The sequence below is a fragment of the Aythya ferina genome (genome assembly GCF_964211825.1).
Source record: "Aythya ferina genome assembly, chromosome: 14".
Taxonomy (NCBI): Eukaryota; Metazoa; Chordata; class Aves; order Anseriformes; family Anatidae; genus Aythya; species Aythya ferina.
Window position 1 is genome coordinate 9,564,050 of NC_140312.1, and position 25,141 is coordinate 9,589,190.

Genomic DNA, 25,141 nt, shown 5'->3' on the forward strand with positions numbered 1-25,141 from the left:
CAAAATTACTTTTAACAGTCTGCCATGTAGGACAAAACAGCTCTTGTTTACTAATTATTAATCATCATTTATGAGTTCCATTCAGCACTTAAAAAAAAAAAGCCTACAAAAAGAACTTTGTGATATATCTGTCATGCTCTTACAACATCATAACATTGGATGCAGTCCTCAGTTGCTATAAATAGACACAGCCCCAATAAAATGAAAGAGCTTACACTCTTCTTGATTTACATGGAGTGAGAAGCTAGCCCAGCATGTTTGGCCAAGCAGCTGGGGCCAGCCCTATCAAAACAAACCTGCTCCAAAGCAAATGTAATCTAGGATTCTCCATTCCGCCCACTTGCTCTTCTCCTGTGTCCCTGCCTTGCCCAGTGCTGTCACTGCAGTGTCGTGTACATGTCCCCTCACTCTCCTTTGTGCCCTGTGCAGGGAGGAGAGTTATTGCATATTTCATCACTCCTTATCCAGACAGAAGTCCCCTGAGCACAAGCAAATTCACTGAGTCACACAGGTTAACCAGAAGTATGAACCAGAGAATCTGGCCGTTTGTCCTTTAGATAATTTGGATCCATTAAGAAGCATTAGTATGTTACTATTTATTTTTAAACAGTAGAACCTAGCAATTGCATAACTTAAAAAAAAAAAAGGTTTTATCCACATGAATGGGAATGGAAATACCTCATGCTGCTAATCTTCAAGTACAAATGTAAACACCTTGAGTAATACTAATTTAGTGTTCTTTGTCACTTTCTTTTTTCCTTCTCTTTCCCTTCAAGCAAAATATTACTATTTAAAAACCTAGGAGAGAGATCAAGATGCCACAACCTTCCAATGACACAAACAAAATCAGAACAATATATCCAGGCAGAGGATCAATGGAAAAGTACAGGATCAAAGTAGCCTAGCTGGCCTAGGATTTGTCAGCACCATGGGCCAAACAGGCTTGAGCATATTCATAAATTGTCCTAACCCTAAGGGACACCTCTGAGCACTACTCTGCCTTGAGATGTGGAGACTATACTTCATACCAGCGTGGTGGGGAGTACATCAGCATTTGCTGTCTTCCCAAGGGCATCAAGACCCACTTTAGACCATAAAATAGATGAGAGGAAAGAACAACTTCCAAGATTAAATTAATTTTTCAAAACTCAGTGTAAACTTCTGGCTAACAATTTATACAGTATTGTTTTGGTTACAAAGTGGTTATCTGTTCCCCAGTTTAGGGGAGAGAGAGTACCTGTATCCTTTCTAGCTTCTCCATGTGAACAAATATTTCACTGTCTTTGCTTTCCTGGTTTGACTAGAATTTTTTAAAAATGTATTTTGTCTCACATGTACAGATATAGAAGTGCCAATTATAAGATTACAGCATTTATTAATCAGGAAAGTTGTTACAGCGCTTTTATGCCTGTAGCAAAAAAAGAAAAACAAACAAACAAAAAACAAACAACAAAACACAAAACAAAACAAAACAAAACAACAACAAAACACGGCTCCCCCATGCTCCTCTGTAAGACCTTTTATGCTTTGTTGAATTTTCACTGTATCTCATGCAAACCTCAGAGATTAACTTTTGTTTTCAATTTGTATTCTCAGGTGCAGTTTTTTATATGAGACTTTTTGTATCTCTATGTGTACCCTGGCAAGAAAGGATCTCCTGTCAACATTTTCTGAGTCCCAGCACTTGGATCTGAGCTTTGGAGTTCCTGCCAACCTTATGCAAACCAGAACTGTATGAATAAATTGCTACATAATAAATAAATTACTATTTTTTTTCCATCCTCATTTTCTCTCTTTTTCTTTTGTCTGTGACAAGTTCTGTGACAATTTTTTTTTTCCTCCTGCCCTACATTTTTGATCTTTCACCAAAAGATGCTGCGAAGCCCTTGGATCCATTTCTTCTGTTCTGGAGTAGGACTGTTAGTGTGCTCCTTAGCCACAGCTCAGACAAAAAAATCATCTCACACATGTTTCCTTGCTCTACTGCTGGCTGCCAAAACTGGGCTCAGTCTCACCACTGTTTTGGGGACACCAGAAGTGTCAGTAATCAAAGCAAAATAGCCACACATGGTTCAGCCCTGAAACATTTTTCCTTCTTGGTATATGCATACTCTGGGAGCTGTTAGGAATGGTGTAGGGGAGGACTTCAGGTGTCTTTTAGTTCCTCACAGCAGTAAAAAATGCTCAAGAATTTGCTTACTATTAACATTCTGTACAGAATTCCTGTTCAGAAATGGATAAATATTCATTGAGATACTTCATTTTTCCTCTTCTTTGAATGAGTGGAATGGTTCAATATTTAAAGAAACCACATCTATCAAAAATAATACTGAGATCACCACCATTCCACTGTGCCTCAGGATTACTACACAGAGATATTTCACTCCTGCTCCCAAAGCTCATTTCGGGGTGCCATATGTCTTTTTGTTGTAGAATTGCATGGCTGTTATCTTCATCTGGAAGGTCCTGAAAGTGTGTGGATGAAAAAAAAAAAAAAAAAAAAAAGAGGACATTTCTAAAAAAAAAAGGCAATATTTTTGTCAGGCCCTTATAAAAAATACAACAAGTCTTAGCAATTCTAACAGCATCTGTTCCACTGAGGAACATGGTAATACTACCTCCTGTATTTTTGGAAAACAGCCTTTTGGGGATCAAATACCATTCATGCTATTTCCACTTGCAGGAAGATATGCCTTTTGCTGCAAGTTCAAGGACAGCAAGGCTTTACAGTTTGAAACAGTGAAAATTAGTCAAATTTGTCCCACAGAACAGGCTGGATTATTCCTGCCACTGCAACAGGTGATTGTTCCTCTGCACATAAACAGAACAACAGCTTCAGGCGATTGCTATTTCCTCATTAATTGCATTTTAGGGCTCACTGAGGCTTTCTGCACTGCAGAACATTCTCTGTCCCTTGAAATGCTAATCAAAACTTTTGAATATGTTGTTATCCTGACAGCACATTTGAGGAGGTTTTAAAACTGACCAGCTGTCTAACTACTCCCTATAAATCACTTGCCTTGACCTAGCGGTACATTTTTCTTCTCTTTCGTGTCTATTTGCTGTTTGACACAGGAGCCCGTGCTGTAACTGCTCATTTAATACCAGACAGTGTAATACCCTTGCAGCCTGCCATGATTGTCAGGTTGATTTCATTAGTACGATAAGATGCATAGACTCCTTTTTATCTCTTGTATTCTCCTTCTCTCTCTCCCTTTCTCTGTAATTTGGGTCTTTAAAGTCCCTGCTGTCTCCTGATCTACAGATAATTGTTTACTGTAATGCTAGCCAGGAAAAGAGCTGATAAACTCCAGATGTAGCAATGTCTTCAAATTCACTTTCCTTGCTCTATGCCCATGGCTATGGACCTCAGATAATATTTTGCTGCTGTCTGGGGTCCTCTAAACTTGCTAATAAAAGAGGCTATTTAAGATGGAAAATGACTGTATCATATATGATCTGGGTGGCTCATTAGAGTTTTTTTTTACTGTTTGGGGAGTTGTTTTTTTTTGGGGGGGGGGATTTTTTTTTTTTTAGTTTGTTTTTTACAGGCTACTTATTAGCCCCATTCTTGTTGCCTGCCTGTATCTGCCCTGCACTGTACTCTTTGAAGTCTTATCATGCTTCTTAGTGACAGGATCCAGGATGCTACATGTTAACCCCCATAGAGCAAAGAGATGAGATGTCTTTCCCCTCTTGAAAAAAAAAAAAAAAAAAAAAAGGAAAAAGAAGGAAAAAAAATAAATTAGCCTTTTCTGCCTTGCTGGAGCTTGCGGTTCCTCTGGGCTCTTTGTACAGTGCAGTTTACAGAAGGCAGATTGTCAGGGGTTCAAAAACCAGAACCAAGGCATTGCCTCCAGCTCCAACAGCTCATGAAACAATACCTTTCACAGGTCTGACAGCAGTTCCTTAGTTTATTTTTTTTATTATTGTTCTTTCGTTTTACATACCTTTGAACTTCCCCCTTCCACACAGAGGTGAAAGGCCACGTGCTATCAAAGAGGCAGTGCTCCTCATATCTCCAGCCTCATTCTAAGGACCAAAAATAGCCCAGAAAGCCCTGCCTACATTTCCACTCTGAACCAAGCTTATAACCAGTTCATGAAAAGGTTGACTCTAAATGTTCTGTGCCCACACATAATGTGGTTAATATTGGCTAGTGCTTGCGACATCCTCGCCTGGCACATGGGGATCTTCCAATAAACTGGTTTGGCACATTATTTTTCGCTCTGAATTCAAGACCACCTAACCATGCCTGTGTAACCAGTTTGTCTGGCTCCTCCATGCTCCAGACCTGGGTGTGGTAGGATATCCTTGGATGCCTCGTCTCTCATGCTGCTGGGGCAAGCCGAGGTGTAACTTTTTCAAGCACACTGGTACGTGTTCAAGGACTGGGGGATATTTGCCTGACCTGGGTGCAAGCCTAGGGCAATATCCCCATGGCCACACCACTGTGCAGCCCTTGCTGCATACAACAACCACATGGTCTTTCTCCAGAAACTGAGCTGCCGTGGGCATGTGGGCTTGTGTCACAGGAGAGGAATAAATGCCAGTTCAAATACAAAAGGAAACAAAACAACATGATCAGACTCGTTGTTTAGTGAGGACCTGGGCTTTTTGGCCTGAGATTTCCAACGTAATTTTGCAAAATCAAACCTGAATTTGGACCTGACCATTCTAATTCTTGGGAGAGGACTGAAAGTCTGAAGTTGGATATAAATTTTGTGAATGGTGTCTTAATATAATTAATTACCCATTTTGCACACATTAAAACAAATTCCTTGCGTATGACCTTCCTATAGCCTGAGGTTCTGGAAGGCTCTAATATCTGAGGGTAGATAAGGAAGCTCTGTGCCTTCCACAGGATGCCCCTTGCTTCTTTGCCCTAAAGCAAGGGAGATTGGCAGTCAGCTGCCCTCCCACTGCAGTGGCATACCTGGGGAAAGGGCATCTTTCAGGAACAGGGAGTGAGAGTTCAGCTGGAGATCTAATCTGGGAGGTACCAAGCCCATGCCTCCCTGCTCTTCAGGCCCTCCCACTTCACGATCCCCCAAACGCCTCCTTATTGCAGGCAGCATTATCAGACTCCACATCCCAATTACACTCCCAGAACTCTTACACAAATATTTTGTCTTCCACTTGGTATTGCATGAGAATGGGACGCTAGATGAATCTACAAGCCCTTTGCTTTCAACTGTTTAGAAAGAGAGGTGTGGTTCATTATGAGAGGAGGCAGAAGAAATGGCAATCACTACATTATCTCAAATAGGCTTTTACTTTCTATATGAAAGCATCTTTTCACCTCTTTTTTGGGGGGTGGGGTGGGTGGGTGCAGTTCCATTTCACTGCAGGGTTTCTCAAGACAGTGAAGCCTGGTTGATTTGGGTGGCTGGGCATTTCCAGTAGGCAATGAATGGCCTGGCTTTTAATTCTGAAGACAGGAGCTGATACGCACAACCCCATCTCCTCAAAAGCCAGACTGGCTGCCACCTCAGACGTCAGCAGAGAATGGTAAGACCCACCTTCTCTGTCCCAGTATCATTGAAACCCTTGGCTTAGCCATCAAATTAAATAGAAATGCATTGGTGTAACTCTTCCCTCATAATAATGCCATTTCATTGCCTTGTAATCCACTTTTAATTGGGATTTGTTTCCTGGCAACAACGTGTAAGCAAGGAGATGGTCAAAGGAGGCAGACAGAGGGGAGAGAATAATGAAGAAATGGGTCCCTTTGGTCCAGCTTCTCTTTAAAATTTCCCAGTCTGTTTTGCTTCCACAATCATTTTGGAATATGTCTTTTCTTTCCCCCCTCCCCCAGATTAAAAAAGGGTCTATTCTCCTCCCCTCTTCGTGTAAACATCACTTATCTTGTTCTATAGGCAGCATAACTAGCAAGAGCAAGTACTCACAAAGTGTAAATTAGCTAGTGACAATAAATTGTCAGATTGCCTCTGAGGCAGAAACAAATGAATAGCTTAGTTTATTAATCACATGGCACCTTCACCTTTGATGTCTTGATGTTCCAGTTTTGGTGCTCCATTAAGCAACCCTGAGTGACTGCTGCAGCAGCCTCCACTAAACCAGAAATTTTGTTGGCAGCACATTTCAGGACTTCAAAGGCGGTAAATTACCTTGAGATTGTTTCATTAAAGCGCCCTTCCCAGTGTGAACAGCAATAACAGGAGAATCGAGATCAAAGAGCATCCATCTTTCTAGATTTGTTACATAGAAAATTACATGCTGAGGGTGTCTTTTTCACAAATCACGTCGCCTCCCATTTCAGCAAGAATGGTTCTAATTAGAGCAGAAGCCTCCCTGGCCGTGCAGAGAGTTATGATTGTCATTAATAGAGCATTGGAAGCTTTTTCCTCTTTGCCCTCCCCGGACCCCTACCCAATTCTCTGTAAAGTTAGCAATGTTTGTGATGTGCCTCTGGAGTCTAATTAGAAACAATTATGCTGATTAACTGATTGCAGACAGTTCTCTACAGATTCTTGGGAAGAGCTTTTCCTGGGATGTGTATTTGTTTATTTTAAATATTCCTTCATTTCCCTTCCTCCTCTGCCCCCATGGGCTGTCTGACTTCACATAATCTTGTGCCTTGCTCTCTTCTGTTCAACTACCAGGGATGCAACCTATGTGAACTGCAATGGAGACAGACCAGAGAGAAAGGACTGCTGGAGGTCCTCCTGGTGCATCTCGTCTCTGATGTGATATACCAGGCACAAGCCAGCCAGACAAAAGATCTATAGCCTCAACTTCTGTATGATTCAGTTTCATTTTCAGGCACTCAACAGTTAGCTCCATCCTTCAAGTCATGATAATCTTCCCTAACAGGTTAAATCTAAGCAGTACTGGTAATAAAGCATAAAACAAACCAAACCAACCAACCAACCAAATAAACAAAAAACACCAAAGCCAGAGACATCACCTGCTGACCTGTCCCTGTCTTGAATGGCTGGGACCTTCTCAGAACAGCATGGGGTGGAGCAGCCATGGGGAGGCAGGCACCAATCCCATGGTATAACTGTCTCTTCCCATTCTTGCTATGCACAGGCAGGGAAGGAGACAGCTGGCTGGGCACTGCTGCACAATTAGGGCAATTCTTACTAAGCCTGAATCATCACTTCCCAGGAAATTCCTTTATCAGCAGGCTGCAGAACTTGTCCTCAAGTTCTTAACTTCCCTTCCTCATAGCCATTCATCCCTGTCCTTTGCATGTCTCATCGTACACAAAGGCACCGCTGTTGTCTGTAACATGCCATGTACTTCAGGGTTTCATAGAAATATGAGCAGTCTGTAGAAAATCTAGTTTCTCCATAATCATGGCATTTCAATCTGCTTCAGAGGAAAGCAGGAGAAACCCATCAGTGCAGGCAGTCATAGAGAAACCTCCTTCTACAGAAAGGTTCATCCACCTCCAATGATTAGAGGCTGACTTCTGCATTCAGACACAGCATGTTTACCTCTGTCCATCCTCTGCTTGATCCCAGGCCTTAACCACCTAAATCTGATGTCTTTTCCACCTAGACAAACAACCAGATCTTTTTGCAATGCATATTACTGAAGGCAAAAGCTTAAAAGCAAAGCTGCCCAAGTAAAGTCTCCTGGAAAAGGTCTCTTTTAATGGTCCTGCACTTATGTGTTGCATGAGGTCTTTCTCAGGCACTGTGCAGAGTGGAAGCATTAGTTTGGCCAAATGGAATAGTGAGTGTTTTCAGAAACTTTCTTGTACATCTCCTACTGGTCTCTTCTCTGACTGAGCAACTGTGACCTTTTCAGCTTTTCTGAATATGTTTCCCTTCTAGACATTTGGATCAGAATAATTCCAGAGGTATCTGGGACATTCTAAATGGCCAGCAGTTTGAAATAGGAACAGGAGGTCACTTTAGCCCTGGAAAAAAAAAAAAATAATAAGGCAAATGCATTCATTTTCCTACAGTTTATGGGTTTGTTGAAGATGAAAGATGGTATAAAAATTAAAATCTTGAGAGATGTGGGCATTTTGTTCTACTCTTGTGTTTTATGAGACCTGTTTGTCAAACATCACAAAGGAAAAAAACCTGAAGAGAACATAACCATAGGGAAAAGCAGCAGTGAATATTTGTGTCTGAAACCTAGTGGAATCTCTTTCACCAGCTTTGCAGAGCTCTGAATCCAGTCTGTTGCATTCTATTCCACAGAGAAGAGATGGAGAAGACTAAGCAGCATGCAATGATTTGTTGGAAGCTGGTGAAGACATACCATGCCTAATTACATTGTAACAGGAACATACATAACTATTGATCAAAATGTCTTTGTCATTGCTGGAATTGCACCAGAACTGTCCTGGTATTTTAAGGATTCCTGTAACTTTTTGTGATATGAGGTCTGAATAAATTAAGAATAATTTAAGTAGGGCCTCTGACAGCTGATTTTCAATGATAATCTTAACATTAGGATTGACCTATTTATTCAACCCAGTCAATCTCTCATCAAAATGACAGCTCAATACCACTGTAGGTTATTGATTATTATCCCCAAAGATGCATAAAGATTCTGCCACTTGAGACAATAAAAGCTGATTAGTACAAAACTATAAAATAAGACTGAATGAGAACACACACACAAACACACACACACACACACAAAATAAAAAAAAAGAGGAAAGATCAGAGGTTTTATTTCTGTCACTACTTGGAATGGAAGATATTGAAATCCTGCAGATGTCTTATGTTGTAAAATGCATGATTTTTTTTTTCTTTTTTTGAGATGGTTTGCAAATTTTTGACGTAGGAGAAGCACCAGTCTTTGCAACTTGATAGGTCTTTCCCCATCATAGGTCTTTATGGGTTACGCTCTGCTGTCATATCTGGGTAAACTGATAGCAGCTCCATTTGAATACAATAGAATTGCACTGTCATAAAACAGATATATAAATATAACATAAAAAAACAGTCTTGGAACTGATGCCTGGGAGATGGTACTATGGAACGACTTGCAAGGCACCCTATGAGCTGTATCATGTATAAGATTAGAACAGCTGGCAATTTATGTACTGTGGTTGTAGAAATATTTCAGTACAGCTGTTGGTAGTAAAGGCTGAAGTGTACTTGTTTGAACACCTCCTGTAAAGATTGATTTTTGTTTATCATTTTTCTAAGTGCAAAATTTACACATGAAATTAAAAAAATAATATAATAGTCTTTCTAATTGTGGTTGAATAGTCATACTGTTAATAAATGCACAATATAACTGTAAACAGATCACAAATCTGGAAACATATTCATTTAAGTTACCTTTGTTCTCATTCCAGGAAATACAAGGATTTGATAAGTTGACATTGATTTAATAGTCTGAAAACTGGAATCAATCTTTCTTTTCAGCCTTTTATTTTCCCTCCTGTTGCAAATTACAAACACATTTCTGCTTCCTGCAAGCTGTGCATATATTTCCATGGCCATCTTGAAGACCTCTCTCCCTCCTACCCCCACTCTTGCTTAAGCAAGAAATGTCTTGTTAATTGAGGTTGCAATTCAATGTTTAGCAAAGGAAACGAGCACAATACTGTTAAGGAAATTCAGCTTCACTGCATGTTCATTCTGCAGTGGCTGATTACTGGTGTGATGATGATGATGATCAGATGTTGTTTGAGAACTGAGATACAGTGATTGGTTTTGATAACCTGAAATTAACAACTGGATTTATAGCTTGTAAATATTCCTTGTGGTGAATTCTCGCATTGCTGGCATAATCCCCTCTTCCTGTACAGACCTCATTTATGAATCCCAAACCAGTGACATTATCCCCAGGATGTAAGACAAGACTCTCTCCTGTAATGCACACTGCATTTACTGAGTAGTCAATAAAGTGGCATTCTCAGACTTTTTATGTGGCCTGATTAAATTGTATGCGACTGCGACAGTTAAATTTACACATGTTGACCTACTGCTTGGTTATAAAACTGCAGGGTCTTACAAGCACAGGAGTTCTACTACAACATTTCTCCTCCATTTCCTCCTTCATGGTAAGGAAAGATCTCTTATTTTGGGGTTTTGTAATGTAATATGTACACTGGGTACCAGTCTGGTGCTACCTGGCCGTATGGCAGTGGTAGGATTGCCCTACTAAAAGGTGCCCTTCAACAGATTCAAGACAGAGTGATTGTACAGTAGGGGCAAAAATAAACCTTTACACCCTGTCAGTGTTCCCCTTGGCCTCCTGACAACTGGGATAAGTTAAGGGTCCTAAGGGCCACTTCATCCCAGCCTTGTAGAAATGGCTCTGCTGGGCTGCAACTAGACAAGGGGATACAAAGATAAGGTGGATGTCACCATTGTATACCAGTCTCCCAGCACCTCCAATTTCTCCTTTTACTGCTGCCTGCCTCTGAGAACATGGGATCGTGTCATGCCAGGAGCTCTTCTTAGAGATGGAGACAATTAAAAGAGAAGGGAAACTACTGTTTCTTAATGAAGTGATTAGAAAATATTTTCACACAGATTCATATTTTCATCTTTTGAAGAATATATTTAAGTGCTGCTTCAGTTTTGCTTGCCACCCAAAACATACGTACAAACACTGAAATAACAGTGCAGAAACATGCAGTGGTGGAGATGTCAGTTTAGTGGGCACTTTGATGGTGGGAAATATCTAGCAATGACTGTCATTTGGAAAAATTCTGGCCTACGTTCAGATCTTATAATACATACAATCCTTCTGACTTTGCCTGCTGGCAATGATGAAGACTTGCCCTTTCTAGTCAGGAATCTGACATATATGGGAAAAACAAAAATATGTAAAATCTTTGAGCTAAATCTTCCCAAACCGATTACAAATCCAGGGAACAGGCAAAGGTGATACAGAGTTAAAAACTGCAGTAGGAATTATCCCATCTTTTTCTCTCTGTGCTGCTTGTGGTTGACGTGAAGTTCTTTAGTGAACAGTTTTAGGAAAGGTTTGACTGATTGTTCTTTCTCAACAATAAGCCCATTCCTAATTTTCTAGAAATTATTTTCTTATGAGCAAAGAAACTATAGTTGAAGTCTCATTTAAAAATGAGTAAACAATGAGTAAACATTTTATTTTAATTTATTTTTATTTATTGATTGATTTATTTATTATGATCCTGGCCTTTTCATGCTACTGAGATTTCAATTCCTTCTTCCTGGGGGCATCATCAGACTGCAAGGCAGGTCTTCAGCTTTGGGTCATGCCTTATTGGTGTGTGTCAAAGAACTCATGGTCTAGATGCTACTAATGTTAACGAAGAGGCAGGAGGCCAGAAAAATACTTCCTTGGCATGCTAAAGAAGGGGTATTTTTGGTTAGCCGGGGAACAGCTGAGAGCTTCCTCTAAAGATTTTGAGAGTACTCTAATGATTTTGATGTGTTAAAAGATGTTCGTGTCAGGAGGCTGGATAATAGAGAAGTATTAGAGGGAGGTGTGGTCCTTGCTGAGCAGCATCCCTAACACTCTTTTGCATATGTGCTTATGTGGCTATGCTGCGTAGAAAGCAAGTCAGAATAAATTAGACCTGCATAACAACTAGGCTACAAATACAGTTTTGGTAAGAGAGGACCAGGTATCACAAGAGAAAGAGAAGTACAAACATTTCCATGTATATTTATGGGATAATATGTCCAAGATGAAGGCAATCATTTGTAAAAAATATTCCATTTAAAAACCACGGAGTAAAAGTGAACTAGACAATGCGTAAATTATTATCCTTTGTGGGTACCTGTTTTGTAAGCTGAATATTTTGCAAGGGTTATGTGCAAACCACTAAAAAATCACGGAAGTGTCGTTCTGCAATTAAAATATATTTATTCAGTGAAGTGCTAGAATGATTTCTGCTTGAATAGTTCATCGAAGTTTGGACCACTGCAGGTCTCAAAGACCTGATTCTGTTTTCAACATGCAGTCAAAGCAAGGTAGTGGGAGCTCTTCATCGGTAAGCAGTATGGAGTGAAATCTTTCATGCTTACTCTGTCCTCAGAGAGATTGTTCTGCCCTTTTAAAATGCAATGTGTTATTAATATTTTTCTTAATTATGTAAGGCTGTTAATACACAAATTGACTTGTCATTGTCCCTGCCAGGAAACTATGTAACAGAAGGGTATTTTTATAGCACCGAGGAGCCCACAAGTCTGATGCACTCAGTGGACCTGCAAATTAGCATGATAATAGAATTTATAATCTGTTGAGGTAAATAGAAACCAAAGCCCACAGAGACATCCACATGTGGTAAAACCGGTTTGCTAGCCAAAACAAAGTCTACTTGTGTTGTTCGCATTCTTGAAGAATCTGAATATTAGAAGATGTCTAGGACACAATGAGGTATATTTCCAGACAAGATAAATAGAGACAGAAACATAAGCTGAGAGTGAAGAATAGGGCTACTGTAAGAATTTTAACGCCAAAAAATTGAGTGAATTGTGGGAGGCACGCCCAGTTGGGATTCTGGTTTTCGCAGGCTCTTTGCTTGTCAAACTTAATATCAAGTAAAATAACCTAATTTGACTTGGCAAAGGCATATAGTATATAGACTTGATATCTGCGACAGAGGCTTTTGAAGTTTCTTATAAACAGTGTTTTCCTTGCTTTGGAAGAGAAGGTTGAATAATAAACAACTTTTCCTATCCTGACTCCCACTGTTGAAAAGAACAAACTGTAAGTAGCTCATTGGTGAAGGAAATCCCTCTGCTCAGCCCATCTCCTAGAAAAGGACTTAACTGTGTTCAGTTTTAGGCATGTGCTTAAGGAAGAGCCATGTAAGGGCGTGTCACATTTTTAGGGTTTTTGTTCCTGTTTTTTTTTTCTGACCCATGACCTCACATAAACATGCTGTGGGACTGTCTTTCAGGCTAAACATGTGTTTTTGCTCCCCCGTGTTTTTTTTTTTTTTCTTTCTTTCTTTTTTTTTTTTCTTTTTTTTTTTTTTTTTATTTCTTTTTTTCTTTCTCTCTCTTTATTATATTGTGGGCTTGTGTGAATTCTGGACATGAAAAGAGAATTTATTCACCCATTAGGAAGCATTATTATTATTATTATTATTATTATTATTATTATTATTACTACTACTATAATGATTACTGTTGACACTATCTCTGACTAGGAAACAAGCAGAAATAGGTTGCACAAAGGATAATTAATACATATTGAAAGAAAGCTTAGACCTTGGGCAGAAATATATTAATGTACTTGGGATGCATCATTTTATCTTTGAAAATGGAGCAGATTTAGCTGCTGGTAAAAGAAACATTGTCTGTGTGTTGCTGATGGAGCATCAGTCACAGAAAATCCCTGCAGAGTGTGTGGCTCTGTCCTCTTCCATGAAGTCCCAATTTCTTAGATTCTGGTGCCTTCCCAGAGTCTGACTCAGCACTGAAATACGGAGGTACTGTTCTCACTTGAATTAAGAAAAGCTTCGTGTAATTACGTTTGAATTTTTATTTAAATGGGGATCAGAGCAAAACAGGGGTGGTGTCAGATAGTACAAAAAAGCCATGTAAACAAATGGCCCAGGAAGTGTGGCTTGCAGAAAGAGTTGTTCATTTTCACTTATGAATTGTGGCAGATCTGTACCTCTCTCACCTAAGAACAAATTACCTTTTTCTTTTTTCTTTCCAAAATGTTCTCTCCCTTGCTTTTACAATCCCCATCTCTGTCCTTCTTTGTTTCTTCTGCTGCCAGTTTGTATATGCATTTATATTCAGTATGTCAAATTGAGAAGGAACTCACAGTTTCCTCTTAAATCTCAACTCTTAGTATTGAAGTATTTGCTTCACATACTTTAATTTGCCCAATTCCTGGAACTTTTATCCTATTGATAATTGATAGACTGTTCCTTCCTTCCCAATTTCCTTTATTAGTTACATCAGGAAGTTTATTGGTGTTCCTTGCATGTAACTCAAGAAGACGGATAGCGCCACGCTTGTTTTCAGGCCTATGTAAATTAATACTGGCCAGAAGTCTAAAGGCAAAGATCAGCAAGCCTAAAAACCCGGAAGATATCTGGTTACATGCCAGAGGCCTCCTCTTCAAATGAAATGACAGGAATCTGGGGCTGAAGGACTTCCGTTTGCTCTTAATGAACTTGAGTGGCTCTTGCCTATAACCAGAAATTATATGCAGAAAAACTGCTCCTAAGACACATGTCATTCCTGTAGTTTGCAGTCTATTATTACTTTTATTCTCTCCAGCGTCCCCTTGTTACTCGGCAAGCCTAACGACCAATCATGTAAAACATGAATAATAAAGTGGCCAAGAATAGTATCACTGATGTCAAAAGTGACTTTTCACCAGAGTGGAAACAGAAAGTCTGATTCCTTAAACCTGGTGTGGCTCTTCAGGCAGGTTCAGATGATTTACACTTATGAGTGAAACCCAGGAGGATTCCTGAGTTGGCACAGCTGGATTTGAAAGAGCCACATGTCCCTTCAACAACAAATGCAAACATCTTCCCTTGTTGCTCATGCTTCACTTGAACCAAGATGCTGATATATGTGTAGGTGCCTTTGTACAGATAACAAATAATCACAAGAAGTTATCATGATTTACTGCTCCCCTACTAATACACGTGAATATAAATACATTTACAGCACAATAATAAAGAGAATTTAAAGCCACGATGTAAAAAGCATGTATGAGAAGTTACCCACTCAAAATGTGGGCGTGTGTAAGTCTCTCAGATGTAACAATTAAATGCTAACATGGTGTAATACAATAATATGGGTGCACTGTGTTTCATTCCAGTGGCAATCCTAATTATAACACTACTTAGTACAGGAAATTGCCTGTTGAACTGCTCTGCCTGAAAACCTTAAGAGAAAACCGTGCATATGTTTGCTTACATAGTGAAATATAATGCAGAGCCAGCTCCAAATAGCAAACCTCAAGATCTCCTACTTTCCCTCAAACCTTCTTTCCCTTCAAAACTTTACGTGGCAGAGTAACACCACGGCAGGGACCTCTTTATTAGCAGCAAAGTGAGGCAAGAGTCTGGTTACAAAAGCCAGTGGTGTACGATAAAATGATGGGTCAATCAAATGTTCATAACATGCTCAAAAACAGGCTGAAAGGGCTGTGCTCCAGCAGCAGAGAGGGAAGGAGCCTGTCAGCCCTCTGTGCATAACTGTCCATGTGCACATCAATGGCTATAAGCTACAAGTGAACTGCACTACCTGGACTTGCTGAAGCAGTTAAAAAATTACAATATTCCTTCCTCTCTGGGTTCTCAGGAAGCTGTTGAAGAGAAACAAGTAAGATTTTTATGAATTGAAACGGTTTTAGTTCCATCTCTCTCAAGAGGGAGATAAATATCAATTTGATGTTCTTCAGTGCTAAAAGAAAAAAAGGGTTAATGTGTTATTATTATTTTTTTTTTTGTTCCTTGAGAACAGACTGAAGCAGACTTTTCTTTTTCCTACAGTTTTGATTTTAACCTCTAGTATAATGAATCATTTTACCCTTCAAAGCATGTAGTTTGCTAGTTAGTAAAATATCTGGAGTCATTTAGCTTGGGTATGGGACAATGGGATACATTACTTTGGTCTCTGTCTTGCTCAGTCTTTTACCACCTTCACACACTCTTGATTACTGACTGGTGAAGATCTTGATAATAACCAGAAACTTAGCTGTATAAGAGCAAATCTAGGCACCAACTCAGAAAAGTCCTTAACCATGTGCTTAAGCTCGTTCCTTAATCATGGCCAAAATAGCAGACAAAGAACTCAAGTAGAACAATACGCAGACTAAGAAAGTCTCGGCTGGGGGCTTTGGTTTCTTAGCTGTGTGTACACTCATGTTATTCTATCGACCTTCAACATCCACAAAAAGGCGGTATGATTTACTGGAGCAAAGATGTTTTACGAGGCTCAGTTGAGACTTGAAGTCCTTCCCAACAGCAAACAACTGCTGAGTCAGCAGCTGGGCTCTCCTACAGGAAGGGGGAGTGAGACCATGGGACTGACAGTTTTATGTTCCCAATACATCTAATCAAAAAAGAACTAACTGCATTTACCCCAGAGTAAACACAGTAAACATATTTATTTACTGGCTAATATCATATGACTGCATGGACCATAATTTTGACACTGCAATGTCTTCCAATGATTTCTGCTTTCATTTGGTGTCTGTAGCACCATTCTCAGTGTTTCTTTATACTTTCATGACATTCTTGCTATAAACCTTCCAGCAACAATTTACTGAGGTTTGATCCTACTTTGAGAACCCCAGGCTGCTGAGACACTTTATTGTAGAAAGAAAAGCTATTGGCACCAACTGGCATATAAAATCTTGAGGTTTACTTCTTTGTCTTTACAGCTTTACTGGCATCTTTCTGTTGATCTGAATGTGCCAGAGGTTAATAGTGCCCAGTAAGAGACCATATCCATTTAATTGGACTGATTAACCCATGGAAAACTCTCACTTGTGGTGCCACGTGAGCAGAACCACCCTTCAGTGTGGTAGCACAATAGATTATATTTTCCAGTGGTGATGTGGAAGTTGAGGAGATCTGAGCCAGTATAAAATAGCACAAGACAAATTGCTTCACCTCACCCAAAATCAGTAAAAAATGTGAATATTAAAGAATGTCATGAATTGAGTCAGAAACCTTAAAAGGTATTGTCGTATTGTCTTCTGATTTCAGTGCTGTTGGTGCAAATCTTGGTTAGACAACTGAAAATTGAATTCCTAGTTCTGAACCTCAAGAATAGATTCTCTTCTTGATGCCATGATGAGATTTTAACAAGGTGTTACTGAAAAGTGACGGAAAAGAATGACTTTGCCCCATGTTTCTTAGGACAGTTTAATGCCTTTCTGACTTTGTATCACCACAAAAAAATGGAGCTTTAAGGATCTGGCTAAATATGAATGACTGTGTATGAATCCCATTTCTAGCGGTAAATGATCAAATGAAATATCCTTGCAAATGGCATAGTAGACTGCATATGCTCATCCTGTCTTACCCCTAATTAAATTTTTTATGTACACAGGTATTTCTCTTTAATCATCTCTGTCTCCTTCTTGCCTCTGTTCCCATCTGTCACAACTCTGCTTCTTGAGCCTGCATCAGCTATGCTTAATATGTGCTATAGCTTTGTTTATGGATATATTTGACTAATTCTTATTTATTAAAATAATTGCCTTAATTAATCCTAATTGTTCATTGTTAATCACTCAGTAATATGCTTCCATTTGCTTGTACATATATTTTTGTATTAGTCATTATAAAAGCAAGACATAAAGCAAATGGTATAATTACTCACAAAAGACTGGGAGCTCAACCAATAAAAATCAAAGGAGAGAAAATAAAATGCTTTCAACATTCCTATATAGTAACTGGGACATCCTGTGTCACAAATTGCTTTATGAGCTGTCTGGAGGTGGGATTCCCTTCTAAAGCCCCAGGAGGCTAAGAAATGAAATGAGAAACCGTCTTACAGCTGAGCTGACGTTTCCAAATTGACCTATTGCTGCTTGTCAGCAAGACCAAGAAAGAAGGTAAAAGATGTCAGTACCCTACTAAGATAGACTGCCTGGGAGAGCTTTGAAGGGAATGAAATTTGAATAAAAATAAGACCTCAGAGAATTCTGTATTTTCTCTGTCCATTGTCTCTCAGAGGGGACAAAGCAGCCACCTACTAGTCTTAATCAAAAGTTCAGAAACGTTTTAATGTTGGTGGTTACTGAAAATCATAACATGACTTGATCTGCTCTCACACATGCTGGGTCAGTTCATGATCAGACAAGTGTGTGGGGGTGAGCAAAGCAGATGACTTGCTGAGGGCAATGGCAGTGCCATCACCCAAGTGGGTGGTTATCTGTTCTGCAACTCTTGCCTTTCCCTAGAGCCAAGTGTAGGTGTAGGCTACTATGTAGCATGCAAAGGCTCTTCTGCTATAGAAAATGGTGCTGAAGAAATGTGTCTTCAGGGCAGTCCTGGGCTGGAAAAGATACTCTGCCAGAACTAATACAGATTCTCTTAGGCAGGGCTGCTCAGTTTTCATTTGGTCTCCATACACATGGCCTTTATCTCCTATAGAAAACTTTTTTTTATTATTTTTTAAAATATAATTTATTATTATTATTATTATTATTATTATTATTACTAGTTGGAAAGTGGCTTTCATGACAGACAGAAACAGTTTGCTCCCCTAAATAACTAAAGCAGTTAATAGAACAGGTCTTACAAAGTGAGTCCAAAAGGGAGAGTAAATTTTCCAGGTGCTTTTTCTAATTCTCTGTCTCCAAGTGTCAGAGGTACATGAATTTCAAGGAAGCCATGCTAGTGCCAACAGCTGAGAGCCTGATCTGTATTTATCTGTAGCATACTGATCTTTCTATAACTTTGTGATATTATAATAGCCTTTCATTAAATGATATTCACAAATAACTTATTCAGTACTTGGTGTTCCCACAGTTCTAAAGCTTGTTGACTTCATATTCTTTGGGTAAATTATTTGTGGCTTAATCTGTTTGGCAAAGTCCCAGTGGTTTTGAGCAAGTAATATCAACAAAAGTTTTCTTCCTGAACAAGTATATTTTCCTCTCTACCCCACAAGGTTTAAATATCTATTGATGTAAGTGCAATCTTTTTTCTATAAGATTTTTTTTTTTCTTCTATTAGGTCTTTCAGCAAAAACACGGTTAGCAATTATTACTGGATTCCATGATTTGGGAATCTGACCTGCTATGGAAGTTGTCCACTTTTGACGCAGTTACATTCCGGAGTCACCAGAACTTCATCACAAACATCAACAGACAGGTTTTCTATATGACATCTCCTTCTTTTCCATTGTTTTCCATTCACTAAGTCAACTCACGTTGCCCATCAAAACTGGTGAACATGGTAGGAGGGAACCAACTTGCTTGAACACCGGTTGGTGAAATCCCATTGACCTCCTTGTTCAGTCACATAACAGAAGTGTCCTATGGCATAAATGTGCCTGCATGTGAAGTGCATGTGAAGTGGGGGCAATCCTGTAACACAAGTCTACAGCTGAGAATACATCTCCTGAGGGCACTTTTCCCTGCATCCATCACACAGAGCAACCAGCTGTATCTGGCATGCAAGGTCTCCAGTGGAGGAGTCATAGCTGCACTCTGCAGAAGGTAGCCTATGACTTGGCAGGCCCATGGATGGGGTCCAAGAGTGGAGGGACACTACTTGCCCTTTGTCACAATTTCAAAAGAAACAACCCAAAACCACTGTTCCTATTCAAGTAAGTGATTTTAAACTTCCATACTTCATGAGTCTTATGTGATGGAGAGCACATCTCTGCAATGTAATGTTATATTTAGAACCCAACTACTGCTAAACATGTCCCATAAAGTAGAAGACAGGAAAGGGGAAATTTTGAAGGAGCAAATTAATGGCTAAATTAATGCTACAGCTCCTCCTACAAGTCCTCACTTACAAGCTCCACAGGTTTTTCTCGTTTATCCACCCAGCTTGACTTGGAAAGGGACCTCCTACCTCCTTCTTCTCTATTGCTGTTGCTATTAAGAGAGATTTTTGTAGCATACAAAAGCTCTGATTGTCCTCTCACTTATACTAATTTTGCAATTGTGTAAATCCATTGACCTGAGCAGAGTTATTTTTGATTGACACTAATACATGCTGGAGGAGAATCAGGTTTTAAATATCTTTGAAGGCAGACAAGCTTGGAAAAAATAGTCTTATTTTTAAGCTCCATAATCGTGACGATGTCTTTTTGTGCCATGCTATTCATTTGTTATTTGAATTGCATTTGTCAAACAGTCAGTCAGGTCAGATATTTGTATGTCCATTGTGTGTTACCTTGTAAATTTAACTTAATTTGTTTGTAGTTTTTCTCTACAAATAACCTCACTTGAAAGTTATTTTAAAGGTCTTAAAGACCACGAAGCCAAAATGAATGCATATGAATGGCTCAAGTTTTTAAAGCTTTGATATCTTCCAGGATTTCTTTTGCCATGAAATGAAATGAGTCATTTATATCTTACTGTGTGATGTGATCATTCTGTTACCATGATGTAGCTGGACAAGAACTCTGTCAATGATTTCCACTCATGTGGTTCTCCCCATAAATCAGTGTGATACAGTTTCATATGGAGAGTCTTCAGTTAGTCTCTTTTATGAAATATTCAGTTCAGCTGATCTGCTTAAAGCACTTTGCCTAACCACCAAGATGAGTCACTACAGTGTTATAATTGCTCTTTTGTGTTTATTTCTTGTTTTGTTGTTGCCATTAGGTCAACTGGTTATCTTCAGACGTTTATAGCAGCAGAGGGACCCTTCCTCTCTGAAATCCTTCACTTTCTACTCTGTGATGGATCAATGGGCAAAGCTAAAGGCTCGTCTGAGTTCAGCTTGAATTGCTGAAGCAGCTTCCTGAAAATGATTCAATGACTGAATTTTTGAGAACAATTTCATAAAAAAATTTTGGCCCATTTACTGGCTTGGCTTTGGGCAGGATTACAGCACAAATTGCAACACTTCTTTTTCACTCTCATATGCGTGACAAGTAATAATTTACAAGCCTGTCCAACGCAGTGGCCTTTCGCATACTTCAGAGGCTGTGGTCTCTAAAGCAACTTGCCAAAGCCCTTGCTATGTAAAAACTTGTTGAGCATACATTCTGTACATATATATGTGTATTATATATGCATTCTGCTTATTGCAGTGAGTCAGCTTGAAAACCCAAATGAAAAAATCAGATGTTGCATTGATACAGTGACCTGTACTTTAAAAGGAATGTCTCAGTCGCTCTGTGCTGTTTAATTTTCATCTAAACAGTGCACATTTCTGCTAATCTCCAAAGTCAGAAGATTTCTGTTGTAACACATCATCCATTGACAATAATAGCTGCTCATTCCTTGAAAAATAATGTGGTTTGTACCTGGTGTGAAACTATTAGTGAGTTGACTTACTGTAGTTAGAAGAGATTACTGTAGTTAGAAGAGATTATGCTAAATGTGCCATCACCCTCTGGAAAAATACACATGGGGAACATTTAGTGCTGTAACAGCCCTGCATTAGCCCAGTTCAACATGCAAGTAACCAATATTATACACAAATATATATATTATATAAGTCTGCAATAACTGTGCAAATTAGGTGTATAATTGCATCCACGAATTGTTGGAAAATCTGGCTCTTAAATTACGCTTCATAAACAATAATAACTCACTGAGATGATTACTGTCAGTTTACCTTACATAAACTGTGCTTCTCTTTGTCCAGCATAAGAATGAAGGGATGCTTTCTAAATTCTGTAGGGAACAAGCTTCAAAACAGCAATGAATGTGCTTGGTCACAAAACATGCCAGCAAGCTCAAATCACAAATCACTGGTGTTAGAACTTGTGAGGCCAAAAGCATACCTGAGTTTAAAAGACAGTCACATTTTTGTAGTCTGAGTCCATTGCTAGCTGTTAGGAATCCAGTTGCATTTTCTGGACCAGGAGGTCCCTGTATCACCTAGTCCTGGAAGATGGGAGGATGTAACAAGAGAAGAATGTCTCTGCACCTTTGTTTGCTTTTTAAAAACACAGGATTGGGGCTGAATGAACCTTTGGTTTAACAGTTAGAGTGGATCTTCTGATCTTATATTTTTTACATAACTTTGCATAAAATTTCTGCTTCATGCTGACTTTGAAGTCATAAAAGTAATTCTTATTATATTCAAATCAAAATTATTATTTTTATTTTTGAATATCCATAGTTAAATATGTGATGAATTATTATAATTTTTATTACTATTGTTACCTCACAATTTTCAGAATCTGAATCTGAAATTGTGGGGAATAATCTTGCTGGGATCATGACTCTATCTTGGCATAGAATGCCAATGAAATAAAATGAATCAATAAAAACTTCATCTTAATATTAGAATTGATCTGACAGTGGTTCAAGATAGACAGCAATTAATCTAACAGTAATCTAACAGAAAAGCCACTTTGGAGGAAATTTGTTCATGACAAAAATAGACAGCTCTGACTACTAACAGGAGTGATAGAGGATAAAAGTAACACTTGAAGCCCAAATCTTGAATTATTTTAATATCCCCTATCATTTAATAATGGGAACATGACAATAGAGAGGCATATGAGCTTTTAATGACATTCAGTATACGAGTTGGCTTGCAAAACACCTGCACGTCCTTTTGTACTTATAATGGCTTGACAACATTTTGTCTAGAGGGCTGTGAAATTTTCCTAGCCCAGCCCGTTAATCTCAAAAGCAAATGTTGCTTTTCAGTGAGAAAGCTGTACAAACTGACTCTCCCCGCTCAGGCACCGTCATAGCGTGAGCCAAGAGCTGAAGGGAAGTTTGTCAGAGCCCTGAAGCAAGGAGCAACAGAGTCACCCATTAAAATGCATGAATCTCAAGAGCTCTTGGAACCAGAGTATTGCTTGCTGAAAAATGCAACACTGGTCATGTGTATCTAGTGTGTGGGAGGTTGCTCATTGAAAGTTCATGGCCCCTCTGTGGAGTACCATCTAATATAAAATTCATGCTTAGGGTTTCAAGGCACTGTTCCACTCACACAACTGTGCTGTAACTTCTTTTCCACCACCATTTGCTGGTATCGCCGAGTCTAGCACATTTGCAGAGAAAGGCGAACAAAGCAGCTTTCTGGTCACAGTGAATGTTACCATTCTAGATGGGTTTTAGAGATTTAAATACAAACATTGTTAGATCTGGTCTTCAAATCCAAATAATGAATCATATGTATTAATGGGAAAGCCCGTTAATAGCATTGCCCTGGGTGTGTTCAGAGTGATAGAAATTCTAATGTATTTTAAAATTAAACTTGACCTACAATCCTACTCCAATCTCAGATCTGTACAAAGGCATTAATTGGACTTATTCAACTAATTACTTGTTATTAAACTAGTGTAGAGACTGTAAGGACTTGGACAAGCCATTATTTTCTATAGACGACAACCTGAGTTTTGGCAATATTATCTGAACTGGGATAAAAGTTCTTAAACCTTCAGAAGTTGAGCCTGCGGCAGCCAAGCCTGTGAAGCCAAAAGATTATGCCAATGTTCTCATAGCATTCATTTTCTTATGTAGGATGAAATTATGCCAAAATGTTATGATACTGTATCACAAGGTACACTCATCTTCTCAGTACAGAACTGTGAGGTTCCAGCAGACCTTTCTAACCTAACAAGCAACAGACAGAGATGCCTACATCTCACTTGGTAACCCAAATTCTGAAAAAGATGGTAGCTATAAGAGCTCTGGAGGCAAAAGATTTAATTCTGGGGGGGAATGGAAAAATTAAAAAAAAAAAAAAAAGGCAAAACAAAACACAACTGTAGTTTGAGCTTCTGACCAAACCAACAATACTAATCTCCTATTTTAATGTGTTTAGTGTGGGTTGCTGACAGCACTCCTAGGCCTGAAGTAAATTTAGTGATTTCAGTTTGTGTACAGGTAATGCTTCCTCAAATTTTTGGGTGGCTATGACCATTCAGAGGGATGAAGACAAAAACTTTGTTCTTAGTTGTGGGTTAGTGAGAGTCGTTTTTTCAAAGACTGGAATAAAGAATATTAAACTTTCCTTTTTCCAGTGAAAAAGTACTTCAAAAGAGAAATTGTAGAAACATCAAAGAAAGCCCACTGAACTACATGAGGTGAAAATATTAAAGGACTAGGCTCTGATAAGACTAACACTGTCATTCTGACTTTTTTAGAAGTGATAAAGTAATCGTCAACTGCAAAGATCCAAGCTTGAAGTTTCTCAAAGTAAAATCCGTAGCTAATTTTTAACATATAACAAACACAATTATTTAATTTCCACCAAACATTTTAGTTCCATAGAATGAGCATTTTCCAGTGGGAGACTTCACCTGGAAATTGTTTGGCTGCAGTGAGATCCATCAGCTGCATCTGCTGGTGCCAAAAACATGCATTTCTCTTGCTCTGTCTCTCTAGGTACTCAACTGATTCTCAAACACACTCCCTGTGAGGTCAGAAAATGTTGCTATTCCCATCTGGCGGTGAGGAAACTGAGTCACAAAGAGGTTAGGTTATTTTTCCCAAGGGGAACAGGAAGCATACAAAAGGGGTAGGAACCAAATCCCAGCTTCCCAAGCTCATTAGTCTTGCTCTTCAAGTGTAATGACTTCTTACTAAATTGACCGAAAACAATTTCTGCCTCTGTAATCTGTGCTTTTGCTATATTTGGAGACCCATGCTGTTCTGAGCTTTGAAAACCTTCAGAGCTCTCTGGTAGGATTTTTAGAACATTAAAAAAATATAAAAATGAGAACATTTAGAAGGTGAAAAGCTTTTTTCACTGTCTTTTTTTTTTTTTTTTTTTTTTTTCTGGAGTCTAACAAGTTCCAAATGTTCTGGAGTGTCTATTTTTGATGAGTTTTGGATTGAAAGTGCTGTTCTTGTACATTGCTACAGTAAAGTGTTTATACAGAAAACAGTCCAGTCTGGAGAAGTAACAATTTGTTCACAGGATCATATAACATATTTGCCCAAATGGGCTCCTGGGAGCGAAAGCAACCAATCAGTCTTCTCTCTACAATGAATTTGCAATCTGATTTCTCTTTTCACCCATGAAATCTTCATCCTGTTCTCAATGCCAACCATAGTTTGTCCTGCTATTAACAGCAAAAACAATAAAGGAAAAAATAAACTCTTTTTGGTCTGTAAGGCTTTCTGAGGGCAGAGCGGAGCAAACCTCTCATTATGCTTGCGGGTCAGCATCTTGGGAGAAATGCTGGCAGCCCAGGGAAAGAAGGAAGCATAAAAATCCCATCAGAAAAATATTCTTTGCTCTGTATAATCCTCTTTTGCAAGCTCCATAATTCAGACTTCTTTATTAAAGAGAATGAGCAGTGTGCATGCAGAGCTGCGCGTGGTTTCCCTGTTTGTGCATCCAAGGTATGACACAATAAGGACAAATATCCGGAGGCAGGTTCAGAGACATTGAGTCTAGATCTTTAATTAATAGCTAGAGATCAATTGCACAATACCTGAGCAAATAGACACGTGCATTTATTATCTGAAAACAAGAACTCTGCAATTAGGGTCATAAAGAAAATGTCAGAAAACAAGAAGCAACAAATACCCATTGTGGAATTAATAAGAACAGTAGTTCCCCTCCAGTGGTCACTGAGTAAGCAAACATTCTGGTTAAATAAAC